A 9,704-nucleotide genomic window follows, 5' to 3' on the forward strand; every position below is an offset into this window, starting at 1 on the left:
CGAGGACTCCCATATTCAAGCTGTCCGATGACTCCCGTTATTCACGCTGTGATAAGTGGCCCCTCCTCTAAATAAACAAGCAGGCAAATAAATGAATAAAATTAAGTTTTTGTCCTCAGTTTTTCTTGAATATCCCTTCTGCCATCATTTAGGAATGGATTCCCACAGAGGTTTTGACTACTTTCTGGCCTATCGTTTTGCTTTCTTGAGCCCCTGTTATTAAATCATTTCAAAGGTGCCACTGGATAGGGCTGTAGCAGCATCCTGATGGTTTGTAATGGATGGAGTTTGCATGATTCTGGAAGCAGTGTCTGTGGGCTTCTAAAAAGCAACTGAGGTGTTTAAAACTGGGGTGCTTCATCTTCTTTCCTCTCCTTGGCAGCATCTCTGGGCTGGGAAGCCTTCATCAGCTATGTCTTACATTTAATCAACTCATAGCTTCCTAAATACACAGGGTTAGCAATGGCAAGGACAGGGAGCTGTATATTGGGTTTTCCAGGTAGTAGTAGATACAGAGGGATATTGGTGTGAAGGATATATACTGCCCATGAAATTAACAATGTGGTAGAGACAGGGACAATGTGGATTTGTGGATGGAGAGATTCACCTATGGTACTACTTCATGGGAACTTTACAAGAATGACCTTTGAAACTGCAGGAAGGGCTGGGCTTTTATACATTTGCTTCAATGTGGGCCACCCCCAGTGTGCAATGCAAAAAAAAAAAAAACAACAAAACCTTGCTTATGCCTTTATTTATACCAAAGTATTTAGAAGCATAATAAAACAATCATTTTATATCATTACGTTTGGGATAGTTTTCAACACAACAGCAAAGAAGCCATACCAAATCGCTCTGAGACCTCGAGTTACCTGAGTCTAGAGACATAGTTCTAAATTATGCCACATAATGAACTGTATCAGAAGGCGGCTCTGAGGAATCCCCCCTATCTAAATCCCAGGCTGCTGGTTGAGAGAACTCATTGGCTCTCAGCTTGTGAGTGATTCAGAAGCAGGGCTTGTCACCTGGGTCTGTGTTAATCTGGAATCAGAATTTTTTCCAACCAAAACCAGAAAATTTCTCCAATCTGGAGAAGGTTTTGACAGCCAGGCCCATCTCATCTGGGAAGACCCAAGAGAGAGTCAAACTCTAAAGCCAACTTGAGTCACTTACCTTAGTGTTCCCTAAAGCAGGCTTTATTCAGCAGCTTTGGTTTGATTGCTTTTCAGGGAATTTTACACACACACACACTCAAGGGAGAGCAAATAAGGGGCATTGAAAGTATTCGTTGTGTTGAATAATTAATTGCTTCCTAAAATACAACTGACATATCTGAACTGAGTTTCACCTGCTCCTGCTGGGACCCTAGAGCAGCAATTCTCCAACTTTCTTTCCTGCCTGCAGCAAAGAGAAATGTCTAGGCAAACTCCCTCTTACAGCCCCTTTGAAAGGAATGCTTAGAAATCACCCAATAAATGTAGAAGTTTTCTTGCAAGTGTTGTTTATTATTTCTGAGTGGGATGTTTTTGTAGCTGTAAAGAGCCAGGTCTCCATAACAGATGACAGAGTGTTAAAGGGATAGTTTTTGATTGCAAAAGTCTGAAATTGTTGGGTTCATTAAAGAAGGGGTGCCAAAAGAATCCTTGGGGGGGGGATTCCCTTCTTTTTTTTCTTTAATTTGTTGATTTTTGCTCTAGAGTGAAGTAAGTACTTTTCAGGCTCAGAGGAGAGCACTACTTGAAATGCCTCTTGTTTGGAAACAAGCATTTCTGTACGAGACAGGAGCCCAGTTTCCTTGTGAGCTGATGAAAGCACAGTCTAGCTCCTTGTGGAATAAGTTACCCCGCAGCAGTTAGTGATGGATTTAGGACATCAGCTCATTTCTAAACACTAAGCCCAGGTCACTTCTTCAGGGAGCATGTCCAGAAGCTTCTGCTGTAGCTCACAACTGTGACTTCTTAGAAGGCTGATCTCAAGTGGAAGAATTTTAATAAGTGCCCGGGTATGAGGAAACTCATTTCCTGCAGAGAGAGAGAGAGAGAGAGAGAGAGAGAGTAACCAAAAGCTAGTCTTCACAGCGTTTCCAGCAACAGATGCTGTTGCAGATGCTGTCTGAATGCTGAGGTAGAACTCATACCTTAGCACCTGGGCTGTGCTGAATGATCAGTGTGTCCCTTGGCTTTCTGTTACTGTAAAAAAAACCATGACCAAAAGTGACTTGAAGAGAAAAAGACTTCATTTGGCCTGTGTGTCCCAATTACAGTCCATCATTGAGGGAAATCAGGGCAGGAACTCAAGCAGGAAGCTGGAGGCAAGAACTGAAGCCAAGATTGTGAAGGAACACTGCTTACTGGATGGGCTCCATGCTTGTTCAGCCTGGTTTTGTATACACCCCATGATTACCTACTCAAGGTAGCACTGTCCACAAGGGGCTGAGCAATCTCACATCAATTATTAATCAAGAAAATGCCCCAAGATTGGCCAACAGGCCAATATAAAGGAACATTTTATCAACTAATATTTTTTTCTTTCCAGGTGACTTTAAATTATGCCAAGTTGAAAAAATAATTTAAAAAAGCAAACAAATAAAAACATGATATCAAGTGACATTTTAGAATGTCACACACTTCTTCCTGTCTTGAGAAACTGTAAGCTACCATAATCCTAATCCCCACTTGGTGCCTCATCCACCTCCTTCTCAGGCTGTCTTTGATTCTTCCATACTGATTTAAATACTCAAGTACTCAATAACTCTCCCCTAAAAAAACCAAACAAACAAAAAAAAACAATGATTTTCATAGCAGTGTGAATTATTGCTGTCTTTTGCAAGCTCAGTTGCTCTGACAATCACTCAGACCAGCAATTCTGTGCCTTGGTGCTCCTGCATATGACTCTAGGGAGGACTTCCATGACCCAGACCACAGCACTTTCTCATCCTTCGTTCACCAGAGCCAGGGACTCTTAGTATAAAATCCCAAAAGGGGGCTGAAGAGAAGGCTCAGCAGTTAAGGGCACTTGCTTTCTTCCAGAGTACCTGAGTTCAATTCACAGAACCCAACATGGCAGCTCACAAGTATCTACAACTCCAGTTAATGGAATCCTATGTCCTTTTCAGACCTCTGAGGGAACACATACAAACACAAATAGAAATCAAATATAAAGCATATTAAGAAGACGAGTTTGGGTGAATATTATCAAAATACATTGCATGAAATTCTCAAACAATTAAAAAAGTAAAATTTAAAAATAAGTCAAAATCTAAAAGAGAGAAAGGAAAAACAAAGGCACTAATGGAGGGAATGGTGACAGAGGAACCCTTTAACAAAGAGCTTCTGGTGTATCTGTTTCCTTGGTTACAGGAAATAGAAAAAGGGAGCTTGGAAGGCAAACACCTGCAGCATAAAAAGCTTCCATGAGAGACCAGACAAAGAATACCAGGCTCAGAGAAACTCCCCGAGCACCTGCCAATCAAAGTGGGAAACTGAGCTGTTATTCTGATTGTCCAGGGCAAAAAGGACTCTTCTAGCCTAGAAACCCAATTGAAAGGTGTTTCTTTGATTGTCAGTTTCTGTTGAGCTGCGCTGATGATGGCTGTCACCCCACACACAAACACACATTTTCGAGTGTGACTGTGATGATACTCATGAAACTCTTGGCCTTGCAGTAATAAACCATGGCTAGCTAGGAAAACCAGAGATCAGCATGCACAGAGATGCAGATGCCCTGGGGAGCCAAAGATTAACTTTCCTCTCCCTGAGAACCCTGCCCCCAACCTGCTTTCTATCTGGCTGACAATACAGGTTTAACAAGACAAGCTGAAGTGGACCCAGAAGGAGGTGGCCTCTGTGCACCACAGCAGCTCTGCCCGTGTCAGTGCTTTCTATTTCATTAGTAGGTACTGGCAGAATGTGTTCTGACTAACCCTATGCTTCTCACTGTAGGACAGTCCCATTACAATGTGGAAAACATGCATATGGATGCTCACATTCAAGAAAGAATCTCCAAAAAATCCATTCATTAGATTAGAGAGGAGGAGAAATAAACCCAATAAAAAGCACACTCCAGCTGTTAGCTGGATGCTATACACTGGCCCGACTTGCTGATCCAGGAAATTCAAGGAGGTGCTATAGTATGTCATGTCACACTACCGGGCAGTCTCTCGAGATGAATTAACCTTTACACAAGGCAGGCAGCTGAGACCGCCTGCTCTCCTGCAGGTTAAAAGGCTTTTCACGTGGAGCAGGGCTCTCTGAGTGTACATTAGCTACAAAAGAATCCCCACACTGTTTGATTGCTGCAGCAATCGGATTTCCAGAAATAGATTCACCTTAATCCCTCTTTGTACTTTCCAGAGTTGAAGCTGAACTTTCAAGGGACTTGACTTAGCTTTTATTTATTTATTTTCACAAGTGATTGACTGCCCTAGTGTTGCTTTCAGATCAGTGTTATTTTGGGCACAACTCAAAGAAAGCCAACCGTATACATGGAGGAACAGCGGATGGCAGCAAAGTTCAGCTCCTTTCCTGATGAAGAAAGACTCCTTGGGGAGTGAAAAGGACGGAAAGAACCCACACAGGCACCAAGGTCACTGAAAGTTCAGGGATTTGACTACACAAGCTGATGCTGGCAGATGCAGAACATCTCGAAGACTTTAAAGGCAGACTTGCAGTTTTTAAAATACTGGCCCCACTGCTCAGCTTGCAGACATCACAACTAATATAGTTAACCACTGCACCTCAAAACTCAAATGTTTAACAATAGAAGTAGTATAAAGCCAGAATACGAAAGCATCACTTATAACAAAGGGTCTTTGTTGATGAATTAACGTTCTCCTGTCAGGGAAGCTGCTTTCCAGTCCTAGCTTATAACCCACTTTCAAAGCTTCCTTTCTCTCCTGCCTCAGGCGCCCCTCTTGGTTGCCACAAAGTATATTGAGCTCCAGACCTCCTGAAAAGCTGCTCACCTACTTGCCTCATTATCCTCATGACTCACAAGAGGCAGAACTCCCCTGAGAGTGGCTCATAACTGAACCCATCAGTCCCCTGCCACCACAAGAGGAAAGAGCATCTAATTTAACACCAGTGTTCGAAGGCTGTGATGTAAAATGTGAGCAGCAGAGTTTGGGAACATTAGGTGACACCCACATTTAGAGAACCCCAGTCATTATTTTTTCTTCCCACTGGTTCCACGGTGTATTAGAGACACAATACAATTTTAATTTATCCCAGGAACTGAGTAACAAAACACGCTGACATCTTATCTTACTGAAATAGATCTGAGTTTTTTTGAGATCCTTTCCGGGTTTCTAATTCTTCAGTGAGCACCCCCCACATCCCCACCCCAGCATTAGGGTTCAACTGTGCCCTCCTCCAACCCCAAATGCCTAACTTGGATCCAACAAAAGGAAACTTCTTTGTATGTGGAAGAAAAAAAATAACTACTATGGGAACAACAAAAAACTAGCAACCTTCCCACACATCTATTTCATGGAACTAAATCAACTGAGGTGGCTAGAAGACTGCTTCATACAATCAGAGGCCTGGGAGAGCTATTTCTTAACACATTTTCATCATCATTGTACAAAGCAATGAAAGCATGCCAAGTCTCATGGAAGAAATCTAAAATGAAAATCAACTGAAGCCCCCAAATTGAACTCTTGTACTGTAGTCCCCTAACTCAGTCTCCTGAGGAATGCAGAAGAAAGAAACATCTGCCTCACTTTATGATTTTTTTGTGGCAGAATGGTAGACTAAATATTAAAAGAAGACAATCTCTTTATGTGAGCCATCTTTGTAAAAACAGAATATGACAGAAAATGATATTATCTGGTCTGGGAAATGGTGTTTGTTTATGACAGTTATTGATATTTATTTTCTACTCTTTAATAATTATTCTTTATTCTTGAAAAATTCATACATTAATACAGTGACATATGATCAGATTATTTCATTCCCCTTCTCCAGCTCCTTTTATATCCCTGTCTATTTGGTCCCTCTCCAATTTTATGTTGCCTTACATAGGGCTCCTATTGCGGTGAACACCATTACCAAAAGCAACTTTGGGAGAAAAAAGTGTATTTCTTCTTACAACTCTCAGGTAATAATTTATCACTGAAGGAAGTCAGGACAAAAACCTATCAACAGGAGCTAATGCAGAAGTCATGGAGGAGTGCTGCTCACTGGCATGTTTTCAAGGTTTACTCAACTTTCTTTCTTACAGTACCCGGAACAACTTTCACATGGGTGCTGTGTGCCCACGCAGAGCACATCAGTGATCAATCCTGAAAATATTCCATGTGCCAAAGTGGAGGCACTTTCTCAACTGAGGTCCCTCCTCTAAAATTACTATAGCTGACAGCAACACATATGTCGTCGTCGTCTTCTTCTTCTTCTTCTTCTTCTTCTTCTTCTTCTTCTTCTTCTTCTTCTTCTTCTTCTTCTTTCTCCTTTCTCCTCCTCCTCCTCCTCTCCCTCTTCTCCTCTTTCTTCACTCAATCCAATTAGTGCTGTTAAGAACGTGAGCCAAATCCTGGGGCAGGGGCAACCTGCCAACAGCCAACTTTAAAAGGAATAAAAGGTTCTGCTTCATAGGTCCTGGTGCTTCCACACAGGCATGCTCCAGATATTTCATATGCTCCTACATCTGCACAGTGGCTGGCAGGTAGACTGAGACTTTTGAAGAAGAAGCATACAGCTGTCATTAATTTTCAACACCACTGGGAACCTACCTGCATGATGATGGACAAGGTGCTATACAGCATCCACAAAAAGAAATGGAAGATAGATCTTCCTCATCTTGTATGAGCCCTGCTTGGATATTTGTTGGGTTTTTTTTAATCTTATATTTTTGGTTGTGAGCCTAGCCTTTAACAGCTGAGCCATCTCTCCAACCCCACTTTTTTTTTTAATCTTATAGGCATCTACCTTCCAACAATATGAACATCTGCCATGCTCAGCCAGATGACCTGATGATCATGCAATGCTGTAACACCCATTGCCTCCCAGAGAATCAACAGATGAAATACTGTTTCTATCATGGCCTCCCTTGGTCACAGCTTATTGCTGAGGACAGAGATGAGAAGATTATGAGTTATGTCCTGGTCAATTCAATATAATTTAAGAGGTGATATAGATGTTCTCTTTGTGTTTTTTAATGTCATGGGGTTTCATTTGTTTGTTTCTTTTTTGTTTGTTTTTGCATGATGAGGTAAAGGATTACTAGTCTGTGCCACAACTTTAAGTATATATATGTTGGTGTTGACCATTCTATATTGTTTACTAGGACCTCATATATTCCCAAACTTTATAAATTCAATATCCATCTATAAAGTTGCCTAGAGTTATATCTTTAAGTATTTGTTTTCATTTTATGACAACTTTAGTTTCTTTTAATTCAAGCATTACAAATATTCTCTCATACACATACTTTCTGAGAGTCTACATCTAGAGGTGTCTACTCCTCGCTGTCTCCTGGTTTCTCCCTGAGTGTTATCAATTGTAGTCAGAGCTCTCACATACTGTAGAATCTGTTTCTGTGGTTTCCTAGTATCACTGCGAATGTCTATCCTTTTGCACTGAACTAGCTGGAGTTTCTAGAATAAAGTCACCCTTGCTTATTTGGTTTAGCCAACCAGAGTACAGATAATTTGCTGAAGGAACTTATGGTGAAAAATTGAGAATTAGTTAAAGAAATGGAAAAGAGTGTGGGAAACTCAAAGGTTGATGTGTTTGATTATAGTCCCAGCATGCAGAAGGCTGAAACAAGGGAATCTTGAGTTCACCTGCCTTCTATAAAGTGATACCCTTTTCTCAGAAAAGCAAGACTTTAAAAAAATATGAACAACAACAACAACAAAATCTAAGTGTTTTTAACAGAAATAAATGCTGAGAACAACTGAGTAAAATGGAAAGAACACTGATGAGTTCAAAGAGAAAAACAGAATAATGAGGTCCTGGATCTCAACCTTCCTCAGGGGCGCAGGAGCTGTCCCAGGTGCATTCACAAATGGGTGGAGTTCAGTGAGGACTGTAGTACTTATGGAAACATGAGCGGGGCTTGGTATCTGACAAAGAGAAGGGGAATGATGATGTAGGGAAAGAGAAGATACTGAAAACTGTCATCTTGGAAAAAGAGTGTGCTCCAGAGAAGTATTGCTGGAGGTATGAGGGAACAGAAGTTGCAAGGTTAGTCCCTATGTACTATTTGGTTAAAAGCATCGCCCACGCTCCCTAACACCCCTTTATACAAAGAGTCTGGAATAGTTAGTTGGGGTTTTACCCCAACCCCCTGGGATCCATATTGAAATGTTGAGCAGCAAACTCCATTCCAAGTCCCTCCCCTGGGAGTGTCCACAGTCCAGACTCCACCTCCAAGAAAGCCTGCCAGGGAGGATCAAGACCACACCCACAGGCTATTTAAACTGCCCCTGAGACAATGAAGATGTGGTCTTCTAGTTTTCTGTCCTGTTGTCTTTTGGTTCTCTGTTCTCCTCTCCGTATTTTGCCAGGGAACCACCCGGGAGTGCTACCATCCATTAAACCTGGGCTCTTTCCTAATTTGGTCTGATCAGGTTTGATTTGGTGCATAGGTTTGCCGGCTAAAGAAAAAAAAATACTTAACATGTACTTACTTGCTTTGTATTTTAAATGACTTTTCTTTTCTAACTTAAAAATGTATATTCTTGCCCTCCTCCCCCAGCTCCTTCTGCAGGGCTGTCTTTCTTATACACGACCCCCCCCCCAAGCCTGCCATTTCTGCAAGGTCCTTTGCTCAGGAACAGTTTTCTGCTCCTACACTAAGGCTACCCACCCAGAGCGGTGAGTGCCTGCCTACCGGGCAGGCCTCAAGGACCCCCCGAAATGGAGCACGCGCACCTTCAGCTTGTGTGGCAGGGTGTCCTGTGCTCTACTCATCCCCACCCTGCCCCCCAAGTTCCCCCTTTTGTCCGCGGGTCATTGGACTACCAGGCGTCCATGTTTTGGTGCTGAGGAGTTCCATCTGAATGGGATGGTTCCTGCTTCAACACTGAAGAGATACACCCAGAGAGTTAGTCACAGCAAAGACTGGACCAAGACACCAGGCCTCTCCTGCTCCATTTGAAGGAAGAGATGGGAAAGGCGCCAATGCAAGAATTCCTCCAACAACCTGAAAGGCAACATGACATCACCAGAATCCTGGGATCCCAAAATACGAAGAATTGTACACCCTACTCTAGAAGAATTAGAAGAAATCTACTCAAAAGTGAATTATATGAAAATAATAGAAGACCTTAAACAGGAGGTGAAAAACTGCCATAAACAATTAGAGATTACAAGCAAAAAGGTAGAGGAAATGAATAAATCGCTCAAAGATAACCAAGAAAACCAAGAGAAACAAGAAAAAACAATCAAACAGGTAAGGGAAGCGGTGCAAGACTTGAAGAATGAAATGGAAGCAATGAAGAAAACACAAACCGAGGTAAGGATGGAGATGGAAAATCTGGGTAAATGAACAGGAACTACAGACACAAGTACTAACAACAGATTACATGAGATAAAAGAAAGATTGTCAGACACTGAAGATACCATAGAGAAAATAAACACTCTGATCAAAGAAAACAGCAAAACCAACAAATTCTCATCACAAAACATTCAGACTCTGATCAAAGAAAACAGCAAAACCAACAAATTCTCATCACAAAACATTCAGGAAATCTGGGACACAAT

At 41.8% G+C, this 9,704-nt stretch overlaps 1 pseudogene; it reads left to right on the plus strand.

Annotated features, from left to right (window-relative positions):
- Window positions 1–6,612: 6,612 nt before the first annotated feature.
- On the plus strand, window positions 6,613–6,803 carry LOC101981984 (annotated as a pseudogene).
- The last annotated feature ends 2,901 nt before the right edge of the window (window positions 6,804–9,704 follow it).

Source organism: Microtus ochrogaster, unplaced genomic scaffold, assembly GCF_000317375.1.
Source record: "Microtus ochrogaster isolate Prairie Vole_2 unplaced genomic scaffold, MicOch1.0 UNK40, whole genome shotgun sequence".
In the NCBI taxonomy this organism is placed as follows: Eukaryota; Metazoa; Chordata; class Mammalia; order Rodentia; family Cricetidae; genus Microtus; species Microtus ochrogaster.